The sequence below is a fragment of the Staurois parvus genome, unplaced genomic scaffold (assembly GCF_062004578.1).
Source record: "Staurois parvus isolate SC_StPar_1 unplaced genomic scaffold, SC_StPar_1.0 ptg000668l, whole genome shotgun sequence".
In the NCBI taxonomy this organism is placed as follows: Eukaryota; Metazoa; Chordata; class Amphibia; order Anura; family Ranidae; genus Staurois; species Staurois parvus.
In genome coordinates this window covers 5612438-5637275 of record NW_028318464.1, presented here as the reverse complement: position 1 = coordinate 5637275, position 24838 = coordinate 5612438, and the positions used below count along the sequence as shown (strand labels likewise).

Sequence of the window (24838 nt, the reverse complement as noted above, 5' to 3'; positions counted from 1 at the left end):
TTGTCCTGTTGCATCACCCATCCTCTGCGGAGCTTCAGTTGGCGGACAGATGTTCGTATGTTTTCCTGCAAAATGTCTTGATAAACTCTGGAATTCATTTTCCCATCAATGACAACAATCCGTCCAGGCCCTGAGGCAGCAAAGCGGCTCCAAACCATGATGCTCCCTCCGCCATGTTTTACAGTGGGGATGAGGTTTTGATGTTGGTGTACTGTTCCTTTTTTTCTCCACACATAGTGTTGTGTGTTCTTCCCAAACAACTCAATCTTGGTTTCATCTGTCCACAGTATATTTTGCCAGTAGTGCTGTGGAACATCCAGGTGCTCTTTTGCAAACTTCAAACGTGCTGCAATATTCTTTTTGGACAGCAATGGCTTCCTCCGTGGTGTCCTCCCATGTACTCCATGCTTGTTTAATGTTTTCCTTATTGTAGATGTGTCAACAAAAATGTTAGCATGTGCCAGAGATTTCTGTAGGTCTTTAGCTGACACTCTGGGATTCTTCTTTACCTCATACAGCATTCTGCGCTGTGCTCTTGCAGTCATTTTTACAGGACGACCACGCCTAGGGAGAGTAGCAACAGTGCTAAACTTTCTCCATTTGTAGACAGTCTGTCTCACCGTGGACACATGAACATCAAGGCTTTTGGAGATACTTTTGTAACCCTTTCCAGCTTCATGCAAGTCAACAATTCTTGATGGTAGGTCTTCTGAGAGCTCTTTTCTGCGAGGCATGGTTCACATCAGACAGTGCTTCTTGAAACCAGTAAACCCAAAGCAGGTGTGCGTTTAAGGGCAGGACAGCTGTCAGCAACACATCCAATATCATCACACTGATTGGAGTCAAGGTTGGCTCACTCCTGGCTCCAATTAGCTCTGGGAGAAGTCATTAAGCTAGGGCCTCACATACGTTTTCCTCCCTGCACTGTGAATGTTTACATGTTATGTGCAATGAAACCATGGCAACATCTAATGTTTGTGTAGTATTATGTTCAGCAGACTGTGTTCTTCTATTGTTGTGACTTAGATGAGAAAGGAGCCACCCTGAAATAGGAAACCTGGGCCGGTTATCATAGCACCAGCTTAAACAGGGACATAGGCAAGGAATAAAGATAAATAATCTGTATACTCAGTAAATGATTACATCAGCTGCTGAAATTGCTTAAAAAACTGAAGGTAATATTACTTTAATTAAAACATAAATGGATTTCTAAATAGGACTAGTTTATGTGCTTAAATATTTATAATAGCTTCCCCAAATCCTCTGCATGGTAGGACTGCATTAGGCTAGGTTCACCCTATTGTAGGTGCGGGAAGGCTTGTAAATCGCACTTGTTTCCACAACTGCAGCAAAAACAGTTCTTAATGGCACTCCCATACATTGGAAGGCACCATGTGGTTTCCATGTGGCTGCAGGTTTAGAAAAGGATAGGAGAGCTTTTCCCTGCCTTTCTGCAGGTACAGCAGCCCATTCAAATCCGCTCTTTAGCTGGATATACACGTTCAGTTTTCTTTCATGCAACCTCTCCCACTGCGCTATTGTATTATTATCCCCCCAAGCCAGAATACACTGATCAGCTCTTGCAGCCGTTGTCTGCAAGTGCTGAGCGAATGCAGGTTTTCCAGCAAGACCATTCGACAGAAGTTGGTCATTAGATTGGCTTCTTTTGAACAGACAGCAGTACACTTGTACCAAAAGTCGACAGGTTTCTGCTGTATTGGCTGACTTCCAATACATGTGTACCATCTTTAGACAGATGTCATGGAACAGGTGTCACCATTGGACGATTTCCTCTCACTGCCTGTTCACTGGCAACTGTAAAGTTTTGGATTTTGTAAAACTTTCATTATGGTTGACAATGTTCAGCAGTACAAATAGAGAGGGGTGAATCTACCCAGTAGGGGCACAGCTGGCAATAAAAACCTGACTAATTATTCCCAACATGTTGCAAAACTTTGGCTTTAGATCCACTTTATTTACTTTCTTTTTCCTTTACGCGTAAAAGGAGATGGTTGCATTGATGGAATACATAGCACATACTTCTAAAAGGAAAAAAGGCCTTGTCCTGCTTCCATCTGCACATGGATTGCCTTGTGAGAGTCTCTCTCGTTAAAGGATTTTGTGTTCCTCGCCGCGCAGCACAATCACCAGATGCCGGCAGAACCTGTTAGCTGTGCCTGTGTAATTCTTATCTTTTTAATACAATATAATTGGGGTGGAGAAGTACGGTAGATTTTTAATGCAGTTTAATGAAAGGAAATGTGCAGATTTTCTCTCGCCCTATAATTTGTCTCTGTTAGCAGCGGTCCTTTTTTATCCTGCCGTTCTGTGTGACCCAGGCCAGTTAAGCTGTGATCCTATTAAAATGTGTTTAGTTTCTGTGTGATCTGATAAGACCTTTTATTTTTTTTTTGTTCAGCATGGCTGCAGTTACATGGGTACCCTTAGATTACAAAAAAGCCTTATGAAACAAAAAGAGGGCCATTCAGGTTCACAAAATACCATATTGCACTTTTATTTCTAAATAAAAAATTCAGCTATTAAGGTATGTGACAAGGCTGGCAGAAAGCAGCTCAACAGCTTTCCACTAACAGTGTTGTGAATTGAAGTGTGCGTGACGAAATATTTCGACGAAAGGTATGTGCATTTTATCGTGTAAATGAATGCAGGTTTTATGTGTATTTAGTGAAGGACTCCATTCAGTTTACTTGTATGGACAGTGAACCAAAACTATGGGGGTGAGAACGTCAATTACTAAAATGTATACCAGTGCTGTGCCCATGCTGGTTCATGATAATACCCAACTTTGAGCTCATTAGAAACCAGTGTAAGCCCGGGTTCACATACAGTTAGATCCATATATATTTGGACACAGGCACAATTTTTGTTTTATTCAGGTATTTACCAAAACATATTCAAGCTATAGTTATATAATGGATATGGGCTGAAAGTGCGCACACTCAGGTTTAATTTGATGTATGTACATCCAAATTGGAGGAAAAGTATAGGAATTACAGCTCTTAAGAGTAGCCATCCCTCCTTTTTCAAGGGACCAAAAGCAAAATTCATCCGGCTGCTTCTGTCTTCTTTCACATCATCAATAAACATCACTGACCCAGTGCCACTGGAAGCCATGTATGCCCATGACATCACATTGCCTCCACCATGTTTTATAGATGACGTTGTGTGCTTTGGTTCATGAGCTGTTCCAAGCCTTCTCCACACTTATTTCTTCCTGTCATTCTGGTAGAGATTAATCTTAGTTTCATCCGTACAAAGAATACCACACTTAGAATCAACTGCAGGCCTTTTACCTGCATAATTGATAAAATATAATGGAGTAGCCCACACCTGGCCATAAAACAGCTTTTGATTCAGTTGTGCAATTACTTTTGGTCCCTTGAAATAGGGGGATGGCTACTCTTAAGAGCTGTAATTCCTAAACCCTTCCTCCAATTTGAATGTACGTACCCTCAAATAAAACCTGAGAGTATGCACTTTCAGCCCATATCCATTATATAACTATAGCTTGTTTTGGTTAATACCTGAAAAATCTAAAATTGTGCCTGTGTTCAAATCTATATGGACCTTACTGTATATGCGGCTCGGTACATCGCATGTAATTCGCACAGGAACCGCACCGCATTCCTGTGCAAATCACATGCGATTTGTGTGCAGTGCGATTGGAGCCATACATTTTGTATGGCTCTAATCATATCGCACCCCTACCAAAAAGGTGCAGGACCCTTTTTTGGGTCCGCACTAGAATCGGATAGCATGGGTATTCACACCTATACGATCCAATTCTGCACATCGCACCATGTTTTGCAGACCGATTTCTGGGTGTTAACTTAATATACACACCCGCAACAGTTCACATGAATGGGGTACAATTCTGATGTAGTGCGGAATTCGCTGCGTTTTCTGTGCGGATTCCGCACCGCATTGCATCAGTGTGAACCCAGGCTCAACCTTAACTCCAGATTTACGATGCCTTTAAATAGTTTAGACCAAGCTGGCCTACACAATTTCTTTTACTAACAGATGTGCTTGCTGTCAGCACTAGAGATGAGCGAATCGAACTCGGCGAAGTGGAATTCGTTTCGAATATTAGGAAAATTTCGATTCGCGATGAATCCGAAAATTAGCAGACTTCGGATGCGCGAATCGAAATTTTTCCTAAAATGGCGGCGACATGTGCAGCGACGGAGCGGGGATGTCTGGGAAGGCGCGCAGACAAGGCGTGCTGACCCATAATGCATTCATTCATGACATGTGATCGCATTAGCCAATCAGCAGCCAGCCAGCCAGCACTGTGTAATGGTCGAGCTATAAAAGGCGGCCATTTTAGAATTCTCCATTTGCCTCCAGTCATTCAAGAGAGGCAGACCTGGCTGTATTGAGGGAGAGAGTTAGGGACACAGAAACGTTACTTAGGGCCAGAGAAACGTTACTTAGGGCCAGAGAAACGTTACTTAGGGCCAGAGAAACGTTACTTAGGGCCAGAGAAACGTTACTTAGGGCCACAGAATCGTTACTTGGGGACACAGAAACGTTACTTAGGGCCACAGAAACGTTACTTAGGGCCACAGAATCGTTACTTAGGGCCACAGAAACGTTACTTAGGGCCACAGAAACGTTACTTAGGGCCACAGAATCGTTACTTAGGGCCACAGAATCGTTACTTAGGGCTACAGAAACGTTACTTAGGGCCACAGAAACGTTACTTAGGGCCACAGAAACGTTACTTAGGGCCACAGAATCGTTACTTAGGGACACAGAACCGTTACTTAGGGCCACAGAAACGTTACTTAGGGACACAGAATTCTTACTCAGGGACAGACACAGAATTGTTACTGAGGGACACAGAATTGTTACTGAGGGACACAGAATTGTTACTGAGGGACACAGAATTGTTACTCAGGGACACAGAATTGTTACTCAGGGACAGACACAGAATTGTTACTCAGGGACAGACACAGAATTGTTACTCAGGGACAGACACAGAATTGTTACTCAGGGAGAGACACAGAATTGTTACTGAGGGACACAGAATTGTTACTGAGGGACACAGAATTGTTACTCAGGGACAGACACAGAATTGTTACTCAGGGACACAGAATTGTTACTCAGGGACACAGAATTGTTACTGAGGGACACAGAATTGTTACTGAGGGACACAGAATTGTTACTCAGGGACACAGAATTGTTACTCAGGGACACAGAATTGTTACTCGGGGACACAGAATTGTTACTCAGGGACAGACACAGAATTGATTCTGAGGGACACAGAATTGTTACTCAGGGACACAGAATTGTTACTGAGGGACACAGAATTGTTACTCAGGGACAGACACAGAATTGTTACTGAGGGACACAGAATTGTTACTGAGGGACACAGAATTGTTACTGAGGGACACAGAATTGTTAATCAGGGACACAGAATTGTTACTCAGGGACAGACACAGAATTGTTACTGAGGGACACAGAATTGTTACTGAGGGACACAGAATTGTTACTCAGGGACAGACACAGAATTGTTACTCAGGGACACACACAGAATTGTTACTGAGGGACACACACAGAATTGTTACTGAGGGACACACACAGAATTGTTACTCAGGGACAGACACAGAATTGTTACTCAGGGACAGACACAGAATTGTTACTCAGGGACAGACACAGAATTGTTACTCAGGGACAGACACAGAATTGTTACTCAGGGACACAGAATTGTTACTCAGGGACACAGAATTGTTACTCAGGGACACAGAATTGTTACTCAGGGACAGACACAGAATTGTTACTCAGGGACAGACACAGAATTGTTACTCAGGGACAGACACAGAATTGTTACTCAGGGACAGACACAGAATTGTTATTCAGGGACAGACACAGAATTGTTATTCAGGGACAGACACAGAATTGTTATTCAGGGACAGACACAGAATTGTTATTCAGGGACAGACACAGAATTGTTATTCAGGGACAGACACAGAATTGTTACTGAGGGACACCGAATTGTTACTGAGGGACACAGAATTGTTACTGAGGGACACAGAATTGTTACTCAGGGACACAGAATTGTTACTCAGGGACACAGAATTGTTACTCAGGGACACAGAATTGTTACTCAGGGACAGACACAGAATTGTTACTGAGGGACACAGAATTGTTACTGAGGGACACAGAATTGTTACTGAGGGACACAGAATTGTTACTGAGGGACACAGAATTGTTACTGAGGGACACAGAATTGTTACTGAGGGACAGACACAGAATTGTTTCTGAGGGACACAGAATTGTTTCTGAGGGACACAGAATTGTTTCTGAGGGACACAGAATTGTTTCTGAGGGACACAGAATTGTTTCTGAGGGACACAGAATTGTTACTGAGGGATACAAAATTGTTACTGAGGGATACAAAATTGTTACTGAGGGACACAAAATTGTTACGGAGGGACACAAACTTGTTACTCAGGGACACAGAATTGTTACTCAGGGACATAGAATTGTTACTCAAGGACATACACAGAATTGTTACTGAGGGACACAGAATTGTTACTGAGGGACACAGAATTGTTACTCAGGGACACAGAATTGTTACTCAGGGACAGACACAGAATTGTTACTGAGGGACACAGAATTGTTACTCAGGGACAGACACAGAATTGTTACTGAGGGACAGACACAGAATTGTTACTGAGGGACACAGAATTGTTACTGAGGGACACAGAATTGTTACTGAGGGACACAGAATTGTTACTGAGGGACACAGAATTGTTACTGAGGGACACAGAATTGTTACTCAGGGACACAGAATTGTTACTGAGGGACACAGAATTGTTACTGAGGGACACAGAATTGTTACTGAGGGACACAGAATTGTTACTGAGGGACAGACACAGAATTGTTACTGAGGGACAGACACAGAATTGTTACTGAGGGACACAGAATTGTTACTGAGGGACACAGAATTGTTACTGAGGGACACAGAATTGTTACTCAGGGACAGACACAGAATTGTTACTGAGGGACACAGAATTGTTACTGAGGGACACAGAATTGTTACTGAGGGACAGACACAGAATTGTTACTGAGGGACACAGAATTGTTACTGAGGGACAGACACAGAATTGTTACTGAGGGACACAGAATTGTTACTGAGGGACACAGAATTGTTACTGAGGGACACAGAATTGTTACTGAGGGACACAGAATTGTTACTGAGGGACAGACACAGAAGTGTTACTCAGGGACACAGAAGTGTTACTCAGGGACACAGAAGTGTTACTCAGGGACACAGAAGTGTTACTCAGGGACACAGAAGTGTTACTCAGGGACACAGAAGTGTTACTCAGGGACACAGAAGTGTTACTGAGGGACACAGAAGTGTTACTGAGGGACACAGAAGTGTTACTGAGGGACACAGAAGTGTTACTCAGGGACACAGAATTGTTACTCAGGGACACAGAATTGTTACTCAGGGACACAGAATTGTTACTCAGGGACACAGAATTGTTACTCAGGGACACATAATCGTTGAATTAAAGAGTATGTCAGACAACATGCAGAGGAGTGGCAGAGGAGGCAATGTTTTAGGAGCGAGCAGACGTGGCAGCAGAGGAAGGGATCGAGGCAGCACTAGTCGCAGCCAGAGGCCATTGCTCCCGGTGTCATCCAGCGGTCGTGTCTCCACCGACAACCCTGCCGTCATCGATTGGTTGGCTCGGTCGTCTTCCTCTTCCCAGGTCACCTCTGACACCTACAGCCAACGGTCGGTGGGTACCTCAGACACAACCGTTAGTTGGCATGGCCCGGGAGCAAGCCCACTGAAATCACGTGTCCTCTACCTGCCCCTGTCCTTTGGTGTTCCCTCACCAAGCGAAGTGTCGCATGCTGTGGGCTCAGCCCCACTGTACAGTGAGGAAGAGCTAACAGAGGGCGGTCAGGAACGGGGGGAGACATCCGCCTCTTCAGCAGCCAGGCGAAGAAGTAGTGGCGAGGAGAGTGGCTCGGTAGCTGGTCTAGAGACAGGTCTGTCTCCTGACCCACACGCAGCCGAGGGGGCTAGTAGTGAGGCGGAGACCCTAATTGATGATGATGAGGCTGATCGCACTTAGCAGCCTCGTCGTCATCAGGCTATTGCTTCCGCATCATCAGGAGAAGAGGGTGGCAGCTTGGCAGCGAGCAAAACAGTCGGTGGGTTGCCCAGGAGGCAGCAGGGTCGCAGCAGTGTCAGTGGAGCCAAACGGCCACGGAGTAGAGCACCAGCTCCACTGCAGCCTACCACCACGGCCAGTAGTGGTGTCGGTGTGCACGGAGGAAGTAGCAGTCAGCCAGTGAGGAGGGCAAAGTTTCCTACTCGGCGGTGTGGCAATTTTTCGTCAAGCCGCCCGAGGAAGTAAACGTAGCCGTATGTCGACTATGTGGCCAGAAAGTCAAGCGTGGCCAGGGGGCCCATGTTGGGACTACAGCGTTGCGGCAGCATATGCAGCGTCGCCATTTGGTGGCCTGGGAAAACCGTGATAAAGATACGGCGATTCTGCCTGCCCCAGCCCCCGCTCCATCACCCGCTCCGTTACTTGCTCCGTCACCCGACGTCAATCGCCCTCTATCAGCCAGTCAAGGCTCCAACACCTCTGCTGAGGGGAGTTGTCGCTCGTTGGCATCTTCCGCTCGTTCAGATGCTCCTTCTCCTGCTACTCCTCTTCACGGATTCCGTCAGCAGTCTTTCTTGGAATCCGTTTCCAAGAGACAACAGTTTGCGAGCACGCACCCGACGGTGCAAAAGCTGAACGTCCAAGTTGCTGGTGCTGCAGTCCCTCCCTTTCCAAGTGGTGGACTCAGCACCTTTCCGAGAAATGATGGCTTGTGCCGCGCCACGGTGGAGAGTGCCAAGCCGTCATTTCTTCGCCAAAAAGGCAGTGCCAGCCCTGCATTTACATGTAGAAGAGATGGTGGGCCAGTCTTTGAGCATGTCGGTCTCTGCCAAAGTGCACGGCAGCGCCGACGTGTGGAGCTGTAACTACGGTCAGGGACAGTACATGTCATTTACGGCCCACTGGGTGAACGTGGTGCCGGCACAGCCGCACCAGCAACTTGGACAGGTCACGCCGCTTTTGCCTCCACGTTTGCACGTCCTTGGTCCAGCAAAGATGTCCGCCTCTACCACCTCTTCTTCCGCCGTGTCCTCAGCCGCCACCCCCGTGCCAAGTCCCATTACCCGACCGGCATATCACATGTGCAGGGCGCAACGGTGTCACGCTGTGCTGCACCTGGTATGCCTTGGCGAACGTAGTCACACAGGGGAGGAACTTCTGAGTGTAATGAACAGAGAAATCGACAGATGGCTGTCTCCGCGCAAACTGAAAATCGGAACCATGTTGACCGACAACGGAAAGAACATGGTGTCTGCTCTGCGTCAAGGAAGGTTGTGCCATGCGCCATGCATGGCTCACGTGTTCAATCTGGTTGTCAAGCGGTTCCTAAAATCCACCATCCCACTGCAAGACATCCTTAAAATGTCACGTAAACTTTGCATGCATTTCAGCCATTCCTACACCGCAAAGCACACCCTCCTTGAGCTGCAGAACGGAATTCCACAGCATCGCCTGATCTGAGACATTGCAACAAGGTGGAATTCAACCCTACACATGTTAGACCGCCTTTACCAACAGCGAAAGGCCATCACCGATTTCCTGATGTTACAAGCGGATAAAGGTACTCCCCTGTGTAACTTCGATGTCAGCCATTGGCAGCTCATGCGTGACACCTGCCGCTTGCTCAGGCCCTTTGAGGAGGCCACGCTATTCGTGAGTCGGCAGGACTATGGGATGAACGACGTCATTCCTCTGTTGCACGTCCTGGAACAAATGCTGTTAACAATGGCTGGTCAGGGTGCGGTAGACGTGGCGCACAGATCTCAACGCCACATGACCCCTGTGGGGGCAGGACAGGAAGAAGAGGAGGAGGTAGAGGAGGACATTTGTGCTCAGGAATTATTGAGTGAAATGGGTGGTTTTTCCACTCAGCGGACAGGAGTGGAGGAGCAGGAGCATCTGGTAGAGGAGGAGGAGGAGGAGACAGAGGACCCAGACGCACCGTGGCAGTATGCTGTGGAGATGGAGGCAGGGAGTCCCTCGCATTCCTTGGCACAAATGGCCCATAGCATGCTCGGTTGCTTGCGTAGCGACAGCCGAATAATAACCATCAGACAGAGGGATGACTTTTGGCTGTCCACCTTGTTGGACCCTCGCTACCGTTCAAAAATGGTGGCCTTTTTCACACCTGCTGAGAGGGAGGCCAAAATAACGTACTATAAAAACCACCTATGTAGTCATTTGGTCTCTGCCTTTCTGCGCCAACGTCCATCCTCAGACACTGTGGGCCCTGTGCGCTCGCGTTCCACTGCCATGGCAGCTGGGGAGGGGTGGGGTGGTAGGAGCAGTGGCAGCTCCACCAGCAGCGGCTGCCTCAGTCTGCAGTCGATGATGAGTAGCTTTCTTCACCAGCGCAGGAGGAAACTACTAACCAGCCGCAGCAGCAGCAGCAGCATCAGGTGGACCTGGAGCAGGACCTCAAACAACAGGCTTGGGCCTACTTGGACAGCACCCTGCCAACCGAGGTAGACAATCCCCTTGACTACTGGGCAACGAAACTTGACCTTTGGCCCCAACTAGCTGAATTTGCCCTTGAAAGGCTGTCATGCCCGGCCAGTAGCGTGGCATCGGAGCGCGTGTTTAGTGCGGCAGGAGGTATTGTAACTCCGCGGAGGACACGACTGTCCACCCAAAGTGTGGAGAGACTCACGTTTGTGAAAATGAATCAGGCGTGGATTAGTCTGGATTTCAAACCACCAGTTCCTGACACAACTGACTAAATCCGCCATGAATCATGCCCCAAACATGTGCCACTTTCAGGTCTCCTCACACTGCTGGTGTGTTCCATTTTTTGTCATAGGGTGCTGGCAGATTACGGGCCTCCCATTGCTGCTGCCAGGCCCGTAATCTGCCATGGGCCCCTGTACCGCCTCCTCATGCTGCTGCCAGGTCCAGAGTCTCTCATGGGTCCCTGTACGGCCTCCCATTGCTGCTGTCTCCATCGCCACACTCTGCCATGTGCCACTTTCAGGTCTCCTCACACTGCTGGTGTGTTCCATTTTTTGTCATAGGGTGCTGGCAGATTACGGGCCTCCCATTGCTGCTGCCAGGCCCGTAATCTGCAATGGGCCCGTGTACCGCCTCCTCGTGCTGCTGCCAGGTCCAGAGTCTCTCATGGGTCCCTGTACGGCCTCCCATTGCTGCTGTCTCCATCGCCACACTCTGCCATGTGCCACTTTCAGGTCTCCTCACACTGCTGGTGTGTTACATTTTTTGTCATAGGGTGCTGGCAGATTACGGGCCTCCCATTGCTGCTGCCAGGCCCGTAATCTGCCATGGGCCCCAGTACCGCCTCCTCATGCTGCTGCCAGGTCCAGAGTCTCTCATGGGTCCCTGTACGGCCTCCCATTGCTGCTGTCTCCATCACCACACTCTGCCATGTGCCACTTTCAGGTCTCCTCACACTGCTGGTGTGTTACATTTTTTGTCATAGGGTGCTGGCAGATTACGGGCCTCCCATTGCTGCTGCCAGGCCCGTAATCTGCCATGGGCCCCAGTACCGCCTCCTCATACTGCTGCCAGGTCCAGAGTCTCTCATGGGTCCCTGTACGGCCTCCCATTGCTGCTGTCTCCATCGCCACACTCTGCCATGTGCCACTTTCAGGTCTCCTCACACTGCTGGTGGGTTCCATTTTTTGTCATAGGGTGCTGGCAGATTACGGGCCTCCCATTGCTGCTGCCAGGCCCGTAATCTGCCATGGGCCCCTGTACCGCCTCCTCATGCTGCTGCCAGGTCCACAGTGTCTCATGGGTCCCTGTACGGCCTCCCATTGCTGCTGTCTCCATCGCCACACTCTGCCATGTGCCACTTTCAGGTCTCCTCACACTGCTGGTGTGTTCCATTTTTTGTCATAGGGTGCTGGCAGATTACGGGCCTCCCATTGCTGCTGCCAGGCCCGTAATCTGCCATGGGCCCCCGTACCGCCTCCTCATGCTGCTGCCAGGTCCAGAGTCTCTCATGGGTCCCTGTACGGCCTCCCATTGCTGCTGTCTCCATCGCCACACTCTGCCATGTGCCACTTTCAGGTCTCCTCACTCTCCTGGTGGGTTCCATTTTTTGTCATAGGGTGCTGGCAGATTACGGGCCTCCCATTGCTGCTGCCAGGCCCGTAATCTGCCATGGGCCCCCGTACCGACTCCTCATGCTGTGACGTTGCAACAAGGTGGAATTCAACCCTACATATGTTAGACCGCCTTTACGAACAGCAAAAGGCCATCACCGATTTCCTGATGTTACAAGCGGATAAAGGTACTCCCCTGTGTAACTTCGATGTCAGCCATTGGCAGCTCATGCGTGACACCTGCCGCTTGCTCAGGCCCTTTGAGGAGGCCACGCTATTCGTGAGTCGGCAGGACTATGGGATGAACGACGTCATTCCTCTGTTGCACGTCCTGGAACAAATGCTGTTAACAATGGCTGGTCAGGGTGCGGTAGACGTGGCGCACAGATCTCAACGCCACATGACCCCTGTGGGGGCAGGACAGGAAGAAGAGGAGGAGGTAGAGGAGGACATTGGTGCTCAGGAATTATTGAGTGAAATGGGTGGTTTTTCCACTCAGCGGACAGGAGTGGAGGAGCAGGAGCATCTGGTAGAGGAGGAGGAGGAGACAGAGGACCCAGACGCACCGTGGCAGTATGCTGTGGAGATGGAGGCAGGGAGTCCCTCGCATTCCTTGGCACAAATGGCCCATAGCATGCTCGGTTGCTTGCGTAGCGACAGCCGAATAATAACCATCAGACAGAGGGATGACTTTTGGCTGTCCACCTTGTTGGACCCTCGCTACCGTTCAAAAATGGTGGCCCTTTTCACACCTGCTGAGAGGGAGGCCAAAATAAAGTACTATAAAAACCACCTATATAGTCAGCTGGTCTCTGCCTTTCTGCGCCAACGTCCATCCTCAGACACTGTGGGCCCTGTGCGCTCGCGTTCCGCTGCCATGGCAGCAGGGGAGGGGTGGGGTGGTAGGAGCAGTGGCAGCTCCACCAGCAGCGGCTGCCTCAGTCTGCAGTCGATGATGAGTAGCTTTCTTCACCAGCGCAGTGAGGAAACTACTAACCAGCCGCAGCAGCAGCAGCATCAGGTGGACCTGGAGCAGGACCTCAAACAACAGACTTGGGCCTACTTGGACAGCACCCTGCCAACCGAGGTAGACAATCCCCTTGACTACTGGGCAACGAAACTTGACCTTTGGCCCCAACTAGCTGAATTTGCCCTTGAAAGGCTGTCATGCCCGGCCAGTAGCGTGGCATCGGAGCGCGTGTTTAGTGCGGCAGGAGGTATTGTAACTCCGCGGAGGACACGACTGTCCACCCAAAGTGTGGAGAGACTCACGTTTGTAAAAATGAATCAGGCGTAGATTAGTCTGGATTTCAAACCACCAGTTCCTGACACAACTGACTAAATCCGCCATGAATCATGCCCCAAACATGTGCCACTTTCAGGTCTCCTCACACTACTGGTGGGTTCCATTTTGTCATAGGGTGCTGGCAGATTACGGGCCTCCCATTGCTGCTGCCAGGCCCGTAATCTGCCATGGGCCCCTGTACCGCCTCCTCATGCTGCTGCCAGGTCCAGAGTCTCTCATGGGTCCCTGTACGGCCTCCCATTGCTGCTGTCTCCATCGCCACACTCTGCCATGTGCCACTTTCAGGTCTCCTCACACTGCTGGTGTGTTCCATTTTGTCATAGGGTGCTGGCAGATTACGGGCCTCCCATTGCTGCTGCCAGGCCCGTAATCTGCCATGGGCCCCTGTACCGCCTCCTAATGCTGCTGCCAGGTCCAGAGTGTGTCATGGGTCCCTGTACGGCCTCCCATTGCTGCTGTCTCCATCGCCACACTCTGTCATGTGCCACTTTCAGGTCTCCTCACACTGCTGGTGGGTTCCATTTTTGTCATAGGGTGCTGTATGGCCTCCCATTGCTGCTGCCTCCACCGCCGCACTGTGGCTCCACACTCTGGTTTTGGCCCCGTGACTGCCCAAATGAGTGAAGTGTGCGGTGATTCTAAGATCGACGGCACTCATCTGCATGTCATACTGACTGACAGTATTATTTCTCTTCCCCAGCAGACTCCAAGGGCATTTAAATTAAAGGTACAGTGTTCTGCACTAATATAAAGGCTCTCTGATGCCTAGAAACACCCTTTTATAAGTTAAAATCGCAGCGAATATATTCGCATCGAATCAAATTTATTCCTCAAATTCGCCGAATCAGCCGAATCGAATTTTTGAATACTTCGCTCATCTCTAGTCAGCACTGTATGAACTTTATGCATCATCAGCTACAGATTGCACCGCTATGCTCCAGCAGTGTGATAGCGACTTCCTGTCCTGTTTCTGGAGCAAAATCAAGTTTCGCTGAGCATTGCTCAGCCATTTTTAGGAAGCCTTGTATTTTATAAATGGATACAAGCCCTGCTTTGATTGGCTGAGGTGGAGAGGTGAGTGGATCTCTACCCCAGTCAACCAGAGGAAGCATTATATTCATTGATAAAATACAAGTCTTTTTTTAAATGGCTGAGCACCACTCAGACCAATTCAATTTTATTCTAGTAACGGGACAGGAAGTCCCTTTCCTGCTGCTGGAACATAGCCCTCTGTATGTTGGTATTAGCATCAGCTACATGCAGTATAGTTTATATAGTACTGACAGCAAGCACATCTATTAATAAGGGAAATAGGCTGTTTGGGCCAGCTTGATCTTTTTACTAAAAAAAAAAAAAAAAAAAAGGAAGCAAGGAACTTGCCAACTGCAAGAAAGACAGAAATAAAAATTTTTTTTTTGTTTATAGATGAGGGAAAGTGTAGAACCTGGTCAGATTTGTATTTTTGTCAGTGTCACTGTTGCAGATTTTCCCTCTTTTCCTGTCTGGTAAAACAGTTGTCAGCAGGCCATAAAGCAAGGGAAAATCTATGACAGCAGTTATAATCCTTCCCCACCCTATCCACAAATACATTTAGGTCCATATATATTTGGACACGGGCACAATTTTTTTTTTTTTCAGGTAATTACCAAAACATATTCAAGCTGTAGTTATGTAATGGGTATGGGCTGAAAGTGCATCCTTTGTTATTTCTTTATCTATTAAGCAGATAAAAGGTCTATAGTTGATTCTAAGTGTGGTATTTGCATTTGGAATCTATTGCTGTGAACCTACATCATGTGTTCAAAGGAGCTGTCCATGCAAGTGAAACAGGCCATTGTAAGGCTTCAAAAACAAAACAAATACATCAGAGAGATAGCAACAACATCAGGAGTGGCCAAATCAACAGTTTGGTACATTCTGAGGAAAGAACGCACTGGTGAGCTCAGCAACATAAAAAAGGCATGGATGTCCATGGAAGACAACAGATGTGGATGATCGCAGTATCCTCTCTATTGTAAAGAAAAACCCATTCACAGCATCCAGACAAGTGAAGGACACTCTCCCGGAGGTGGGCGTATCGTTGTCAAAGTCTTCAATCAAAAGAAGACTTAATGAGAGCAAATACAGAGGGTTCACCACAAGGTGCAAACCATTAATAAACTAGATTAGGTTTAGCCAAAAAACATCTAAAAAAGCCAGACCAGTTCTGGAAAAGCATTTTTTGGACGGATGAAACTAAGATTATTCTGTGCCAGGATGACGGGAAGAAAAACGTGTGGAGTAGGCTTGGAACAGCTCATGATCCAAAGCAAACGACGTCATCTGTAAAACATGGTGGAGACAGTGTGATGGCATGGGCATGCATGGCTTCCAGTGGCCCTGGGCCATTGGTGTTTATTGATGATTTGACAGAAGACAGAAGCAGCCGGATGAATTCTGCAGTGTTTATAGATATACTGTCAGCCCAGATTCAGCCAAATGCAGCAAAGTTGATTGGCCGGCGCTTCACAGTACAGATGGACAATGATCCAAAAAACACTGCAAAAGCAACCCAGGAGCTTTTGAAGGAAAAGAAGTGGACTATTCTGCAATGGCCGAGTCAGTCTCCTGATCTCAACCCAATTGAGCATGCATTTCACTTGCTGAAGGCAAAACTAAAGGCAGAAAGAGCCACAAACATAGACCAACTGATGACAGCTGCAGTTCAAGCCTGGCAAAGCATCAGAAAGGAGGAAACACAGTCTTTTTGGTAATGTCCATGGGTTCCAGACTTCAGGCAGTCATTGCCAGTAAAGGATTCTCAACAAAATATTAAAAATGAACATTTTATTTATAATTATATTTATTTGTCCAATTACATTTGAGCCCCTGAAAATGGAGGGACTGTGTATAAAAATGGTTGCTGTACTTGATATTTATGTTCAACCCCTTGAATTAAAGCTGAAAGTCTGCACTTCAAATTCATTTGGATTGTTTAGTTTAATTTTTTTTTTGTGACATACAGAGCCAAAAGTAGGAAAATTGTGCTTGTGTCCAAATATATGTATATGTACCTAACTGTATATAGAAGGTTTTAGGCGGCTTAACATACTTTATAAACGATGCAGTAACAGCTTGCTGTCAAAAACATGAATCATTTTTTATTAATATTTTGTTCTTTACAATTTTTCATATGACCTTTATAATATTATGGTTGCGCCTTTCAAGTGAATATTGATAAATCCTTAAATTGCTGCAGGAACAGACCGTTAACTTGCACGTAGGAGAACATGTGCAGTGTGAAGATTTGTTATGAAGAAACAGCAGCGTGTGTTATGCAGAGCAACCAAAATAATTTGTCAATTACCTCAACCCTTCCTGTTAATGAGGTGACATTAATGTGGCTCAAAAGTCAAATATTGATTTCAGTTCTGTTGCTCCAAGCTGCTGTTCTCACTAAAGGCTGTCTATACTTTATTTCCTCACTGCAACCGCAGTGAGACAAAGGCACTAATTGGCTGCCCCAAGCACCTAAGACCATGCATATTGTAACACCACTTTTGCCCTGGAATTTAGTTTTAGTTGTTGATTTCATTAGATGATCATGAATAGAACAGAATAAAATTGATGGTGCTGGAACCTTAGGTAGATATACTTGGGTACTAATTGACGTATTTGACAAAAAAAGTACTGGTGGTATGCCAACAGAGTATAGAGGTGATGAGTAGGCTGCTCTTGTGAACCAAGGAACTGGAACAGTGGCCTTGGACTGTAGAAATGATGTTTGAGTATAAGGCCCCTTTCACACGATCGGTCTGATTGGGTCCACGTATCAGTTTTTTAGATGGACCCTATTCATCTCCATGGAGCAGCGGGTGTCAATGGACTTGTGTCCAGGCCATTTACACCCAGCTCCCAATAGAGCAGAGTGGGCTGTGTCCGTGTCCGCTCTGCATAAACTGAGTTGACACAGACCTGTCATCTACCTGCTCTGCTTTGATCAGCTGACAGATCCCCTGCTGAGCAAAGCGGATTCCGGCCCATGTGAATGGGGCCTGAAAATCGAAGTATCACACCAAGGTTTGGAGTCTGAAATGAAGTTTTATTCCAAACATATGGCTGGTGCCAAAGCCAATGTGTTTCAGGGACTGTACGCTGTCCCCTTCATCAGGGAAAATACATACTATGAAAATATAAAATTATAACATTATTGGATTAAACTAGACAAGGGGATGGTGACAGAGCCACCAACGGAGTGAATTTTGGTCAGTTCATCGGGAACCAACTGAAATTTGCATAGCGGATTGCCGGTTTTAAATCAAACAATGCTGGTGTTGGATTATTTTATGGCTTTTAAAGCAGACGTACAGTGTTTTTGCAGACATAGTTTGTTCACCCTCACAGTTAATCTATTTTATTAAGATGATCCAATTGGAAAAGAACATTCAAGTATACACAAGGGATTACAGCACAGTATCAGTCATTGTTACATAAGTGAAAAATGGCAGCATAGAGCTCTCAAGCAACTTTGAAAACCAATGGTATCCCAGACCATACAGTGCTTGTACCCGCTGTATGTAGAATGGTACCTTGTCTGTATTCGGATGAGGAGAAAACTCCCTGAAGCCTGATGCTAAACTGTCAGATGTGCATGGTTTAGCATAGAGGTCTTGCCATGTACCTTCAAAAATCCTTGTTGAATAGAGAAAATTCATTATTGATTTCTCTGTGCAAATACATGAAATCATGTATTTACCGCTATGTGTAAAGACTGTGGTTATTCTACATACTTGACCCTTTACTAGTTCAATATTATGATCAATACTCTATTCTTAGATTAAAATGGTCTTCTTTTTTCCACTAGGCACCAGTGCAGAGCTGCTCAACGGGATCCGTGTTCAGAGGACTGCATTGTACAGGTGAGTCAGCTATACTTACTTGAGTAAACAGGCTTATGCTTTCAAGGAACTCTACAGTCTATCCTGGTGTGTTTTCATTTTTATAGTGTGAACAAAAACATTTTAATGGGTTAGACCTTCTTTAAACCAAAATATAATAATTACATGTTAATCCAGCAATCCTAGTACCAGGGTGTACTAATGATGTGATCATCAATCCCTCATAGGACCAGAGTGTACTAAGGACAGTGACACAATAATGGGTCAGTCCTTCCTAGCACCAGGATGTAATGATAACAGTGATGGTATCATGGGTTGATCCCGATTAGAGTGTAATAATGACTATGACACAGTATTAGTACAGTCTTGGGCCAAAATAAGTGACATGAAATGGGTCAGCCCCTTCTAGGACTAAACTGTAATAATAGCAGTAACTTGATAATGGGCCATTTCTACCTAGGACCATAGCATAATAATATCAGTGATGTAATAATGGGTCAGTCTCCTATAGGACCAAAGTATACTAAAAACATTGGCATGGTCATGTGTTAGTCCCTCCTATGTATACCAAAGTATGCCCATGACAGTGACATAATATTGGCTCAGTCTTTCCTGCGACCAGTGTATACTAGTGACAGGGAAATGATTAAAGGTCAGTCCCTCCTAGGACCAGAGTATACCAATGACAGTGACATAATGTGTCCATCCATTTCTTTCCACCACTGCCAGGTCTCTTTTTCGATATTATTTTGCCTATGTCATACTTGTGCATCCTTCATTCTGACTGGTTATTGTTGTACAACCTGTTTTGGGGGCAATTCTTTCCCAACTGTTCCATATTCTTCTGGCTTGCAAGACAAGTTTGTTTCACATCAGTGTTAAATGTTAGAGGAATGTGTTACAAGTTGTGAAATGTGTGTTCATATTCATTGGAGTAGAGTGTAATAACGGTAATTTAATGATGACTCAGTCCCTCTAGTACAAGAGTGTATTAATGATTGTGACATTATAATGTAAAGCCCCTCCTAGGACTAATCTGATCTAACATGAATATAAAGTAATTATCAGATAATCCTCCCTAAAACCAGTCCATTAGAGTGTGCAGGACATGCAGTGCCTGCAATGCCATTCTCAAGGATGACTGTGGGGTGGAAGTACAAATAAACAGGAATTGCAGTGTTGTTGTGTTCCTCGTATATTTTAATGCGGTTGTGTATGATGCATCATTGAGTATATTTGGGCCATACGTCTCCGTACTACTTTTGTCAATATAGAAGCTAGAGAGGTCTGCTCCTCTAGTATGTTTAAGACCTAGGAATCATATTGCCTGTAATCCAGTGTTGTTAACCTCCAGAAGTGAAGTTTACTGACAGCACCATATCCTTTTTTTTTTTTTTTTTTTTCTTTACTGGCACAACACATGAAATTTACTGACAGAGCCAAATTTTTTTTTTACTGCTGCTTCAAAAAAGTACATAAATTGTCCGTTATCAGAGTAAAACAGTGCAAATATCAATATTTACACTACAAACATGTAGCTAGTGGTATTATCAATGTGTTTAAGGTATAATAAAAACCAAGAAACATATTTCTCACTTTACATGAAGGTCTGGTTAATATAACCCAGCACTGACTTTCCCTTTACATCAGAGTCTGCACGGTTCCCCTTTATAGTGCAAGGGAGAACTCTGCAGACCCTGATGTAAAAGGGAACTGAGCGCACCCTACTGTAAAAGAAAACCATGAGGACTCTAATGTAAGGGGGAATGCTGCAGACTTGGTATAAAGGTAAACTCTGATGTAAGGGGGGTCTCTGGTCAGCAGAGCACCCCCATCCCCCTTACACAAGAGTCCACAGAGCTCCCTTTTACATCACAATCCACAGAGTTCCCCTTTACATCAGAGTCTGCGGGGTTCCCCCTTACAGTGTAAGGGGGAACTCTGGATACCCTGATGTAAATGGGAGCACAGTGAACCTTAATGTGAAAGGGAACGCTGCAGACTGTGATGTATATTAGACTAAAGAATTCCCTTTTACATTGCAGTCCACAGATTTCCCCTTTACATCAGAGTCCGCAGGGTTCCCCCTTACAGTGTAAAGGGGAACTCTGGGGACCCTGGTGTAAATGGGAACACAGTGGACCCTAATGTAAAGGGGAACGCTGCAGACTGTGATGTAAGTGCGACTCTTTGTGTGTCAGTGTAGATTTTGGTGTAGATAGGAAAGACAGGCAGCGCACCCTGGTCCCCTGGTATGACCAATGCCAATCTATCTATTGGAGCTGCTTGTAATGATGCTTGTGTTTATTTCTGCATTGATCTGTGCAGAACACACTGCCTAGATGTGTTCCTATATATCTAGATTAGTTATTAGCTATGCTGTGTCTCCACATCCTCTGTATTCACTCTACCAGGGCAGCAATGCTGTGCGGTAACCCCCTGCAACAGGATGCAGCATAAACACCGGTTGCTATGAGCTACTGCATTGTGCCAATGGGCTCAAGCGCTCTGATTGGGTCCTTACTCTGATCTGGTATTACTATGCAGGTGTCAGAAAGGCATGGCATGGCATCCACTGGATCAAGCTCACCTTACTTTTCTTCCATGCTAGAAAATGTGGTTCTCTCATGGAAAAAAAAACAAACAAATGCTCCCACTGTGGAGGCTTGGAAATCTCAGGTAAATAAGACTCTACCCCTATAGAGGTGCACTTCTCAAGTTTGACAAGGTTTGGGGTGGGTAGGTAGCATCCTCCCTCACTGGTTCATATTGAGCTATATTCCAAAGTGTTTTTCTTCTGTTGGGGTTTCTATTTATTTTTTTTTTTTTGGTTTCCTGTACTATTTCTGTCACAGTACTTACTGTATACTGTTGTTACACTGCTCTGATTAAGCTTGCCTCTTTGCTTCTGTAATGGAGAGTGAATTGTCCTCTTAATGTAACTTTATTCAGTGGAACATGGTGGGGCGCTTGTGTTTGTATTCTGTGTAGCCATTCTTCTATGGGTATTTGTCCCCATATCCAATCCCCAGGTCCCAGGTCCAATCGCTGACAAACTCATGTAGACTTCACCTCCGCAACATCTCCAAGATATGACCGTTCCTAACCTCTGAAACCACTAAGCAGCTCATTCACTCCCTTATTATATCACGCCTTGACTACTGCAACTCCCTCCTCACTGGCCTACCTCATCGCAGGCTATCCCCACTCTAGTCCATCATGAATGCTGCTGCCAGACTCATTCACCTTACTAACTCTGTATCTGCCACCCCTCTCTGCCAATCCCTCCACTGGCTTTCAATTGCCCAACGGATAAAATTCAAACCACGAACACTGACGTATAAAGCCATTCATAACACTGCCCCTAATTACATCACCGACCTTATCTCTAAATACCACCCAAACCGCACTCTCTGCTCCTCGCAAGATCTCCTACTCTCTAGCTCCCTTGTCTCCTCCTCCCATGCTCATGTCCAGGACTTCTCAAGGGCTTCACCCATCCTCTGGAACTCCCTACCCCAATCTATCAGGCTATCGCCTACTCTCCTCACTTTCAGGCGCACTCTGAAAACCCATCTCTTCAGGGAAGCCTACCCCGACCGCAGCTAATATTGCAATCCTCTACTCTTCCTACCACTCCATCCACCACAGCTAATTACCTCTTGTACCACTATCCCCTCCCTCCTAGATTGTAAGCTCCAAGGAGCAGGGCCCTCTAATCCCTCTTGTATTGAACTGTATTGTTACTGTAATGTCTCCCTCCATTATGTAAAGCGCTGAGCAAACTGTCGGTGCTATACAAGTCCTGTATAATAATAATAATTTGTCAGGACAATGGCAGGCACAGTTTTGGTTGTATATGATTTTTCCTTTTTTATGCTGCTTGTCGCGGTTAATGACTCGCAACTGTACTCTCAATGTTTTGTATGTTGTATCTTATGCAAAAACTAATAAAAATAATTTTCCAAAAAAGAGGTCCACCTATCTATAGTTTAGCTCAATTATGCCTGTCAAAAGGAGGAGGAAACAAAGGGATTTGAAGCATTTCAACCTTAAAGAAACTTCAGCCGGATTTTTTTCTAGTTTTGAAGAGAGTAGGAAAGTCGTTGAACCTCCTCCAAAATGGTTGAACCTTTTTATTGTGAGTCCATTGGGATGATTTCCTCTCACTGTGTCTCAGTGACACCCCTGTGACACAAGGACAAGAAATTAAGGGAACCTGGGTCAGGAAGGAAGGCGCACATGGCAATAAAAGTCTGAACAAGGTTTTAACCTTTCCACAATTTACAAAAATTGTGTTATTGTTGCTGCATCTGTCTCCACTGGATAAATTCTCCATTACTTCCTGAACTTTCACTTTTACACTTTACAACCTCAGTCTTTTGCACCTTGTTGTATGTTACCATATGTACCATTGTGCAAATGTCTTCCTTCCCCTTTCTGACAGCATGCAGAGGTTCTTCTTCCCTGCAGCCTCTGTCACTTTTGAAATTTGTGCAGCTGTATAGGGCTGTGCCTACACAGTTGCATCATTTATTAAGAGATTGCATAGGTCTACAGTTTTTTGGCCAGAGATCATCTTTAAGTGTATCCCCACAGAGACCTCTCTTTAGTGGATTCTACAGTATATTATTAAGTGACCTTTCCCCAGCAACAATTAGAAACTGATGCTCAGTTGTTGGCAGCTGATTTGCAGTTTTAAGTTTGCAGGCCTTGATTTTATTCCTAATCAAAAAGAGCCAATAAGGACACGGATTCCTCTATGTGCACATACAGATTTGTCAGTTGCAACCTGACTGGAGTCCTCCTTTTAAGGATCAATCCACCTAAAGTGATATGTCACATCTGGGTAGAGGAGTCTAGGTTAGGTCTTTGGGACTCTGGTGGTGGGATGTTCGGTTGCTGTTCCTGTTTCTCTTCCTACTTGCTGGTTTGACAGCATATAGATCCTATCTGTTCCCTCCAGTCTTGCTGCATTCTTTTTGATATAAAACCAATTACTAATCAGCAAGGCAAAATGGGATATTCCTATGATTGTCAACTATGGTATGTAAATAAAGAAAATATTATTGATCTCACCAGTGGAGCCCCTAAGACCCATAATACTGACCTCACCAATGGAACCCCTGAGAACCATATTATTGATCTCGCCAATGGAGCCCCTGAGAACCATATTATTGTTCTTGCCAATGGAGCCCCTGAGATGCATAAAGTGTGTTTAGGTGACCTAGCTCTGATGTAGTTCTCCAGCATCTACCATATCAGTCTTGGATAGACTGCACATTTATTAGCTGGGAACAGATCTCTTTGAAAGGGTGAATCATACTGCAGAGCAAGCTACATTTTGGGAGTATTTTATGTAGCAGATATTTATCTAAGTATATTTAAATCTGGAAAAAGGTCACATTTAGCATTTTTTGCTGAGTGTTTTCTCTATCGTATCCTGGGATCTCATCTACTCTGCAGATGTTTCCTGCAGATTTCCTGCTTTCATCTCTTGTGTGCTAATTTTAAGGTATTACTGTATCTGGATTATAGTTTTAACAACCTTGGTGTATTGAAATAATAGTGATGTCAGTCTGTTAGCTGCAGTTCCCTCATCTGTTATGTGCTTCTTATGTATGTCTCTTGGTGCCTGCTGTATTGTAGGTCAATATGACATGAAATTGGATGTCTATGCATTACTGTTAAGATTGCCACCTGGTTGGTGCAGCCTGGCTGGTGAAAATAGGGCTTGTTGCCAACGCTACTAATAGGAAAGGGATCATAAGGCTCATTTTTATTTTTTTTTTCTAGAAAATGTTGTAACCTCTATAAGGATCAAGGGCAATCTTTGTTTTACTCCATTTTACCCTTAGAGCACCAAAACCTAGTATGGGCCTGTAAGCTATGACATGAGAAGTGGGTTTACTGTCATCCTACATCCAGTTCAGAAAAGGTTCTGTGCTTGGGCTTTTAGATGTGTTGGCCATATGGAAGACATTGTAACCTAATAGTGTATATAAACAAAAACAAAGTAATATATTGCAGCTTACCAGTCCTTAGATGGCTGCTGTTTTCTTTTTTCAAGCTTAGTTTAGTTTATTTTATCTTCACCTTGGAATTCCGCCAGTTATACTCTTCCAGTTCTAGGATGGACTCACTTTCTTACCCTTCTATATAAGGATAGAATTATGATAGGACTACAAAACTTTCACCTTTTCCTATTTTCCATAACATAGAGAGGTATGGTTGTGTAGTCCTCAGGGAAAAATATAACTGATAACAGCACTGAAAGTGAGAAGTTATCAGCTCACTAGATTTTTTGCAGGATTGATATTTTTTTTTTTTTTTTAACTGTTCAGTTAAAACAGAATGCTTTTGTTGCGATCTAAAAGGAAAAATTAATTGATAATGTTAGGGGTCTGTTTACACCAGCAGCTGCATTAAAAT

At 45.5% G+C, this 24838-nt stretch overlaps 1 protein-coding gene across 2 annotated transcripts in view; it reads left to right on the top strand.

Moving 5' to 3' along the window:
- The window catches only part of LOC149447878 (leucine-rich repeat and fibronectin type III domain-containing protein 1-like protein), a 789142-nt gene that overhangs the window by 455532 nt on the left and 308772 nt on the right, over positions 1-24838 (top strand). For both annotated transcript variants that reach the window (XM_089652000.1, XM_089652001.1), the window contains exon 4: positions 18373-18427. The gene's annotated coding sequence lies outside the window, so the exon portion shown is untranslated. The remainder of the gene's footprint in view (positions 1-18372; positions 18428-24838) is intronic.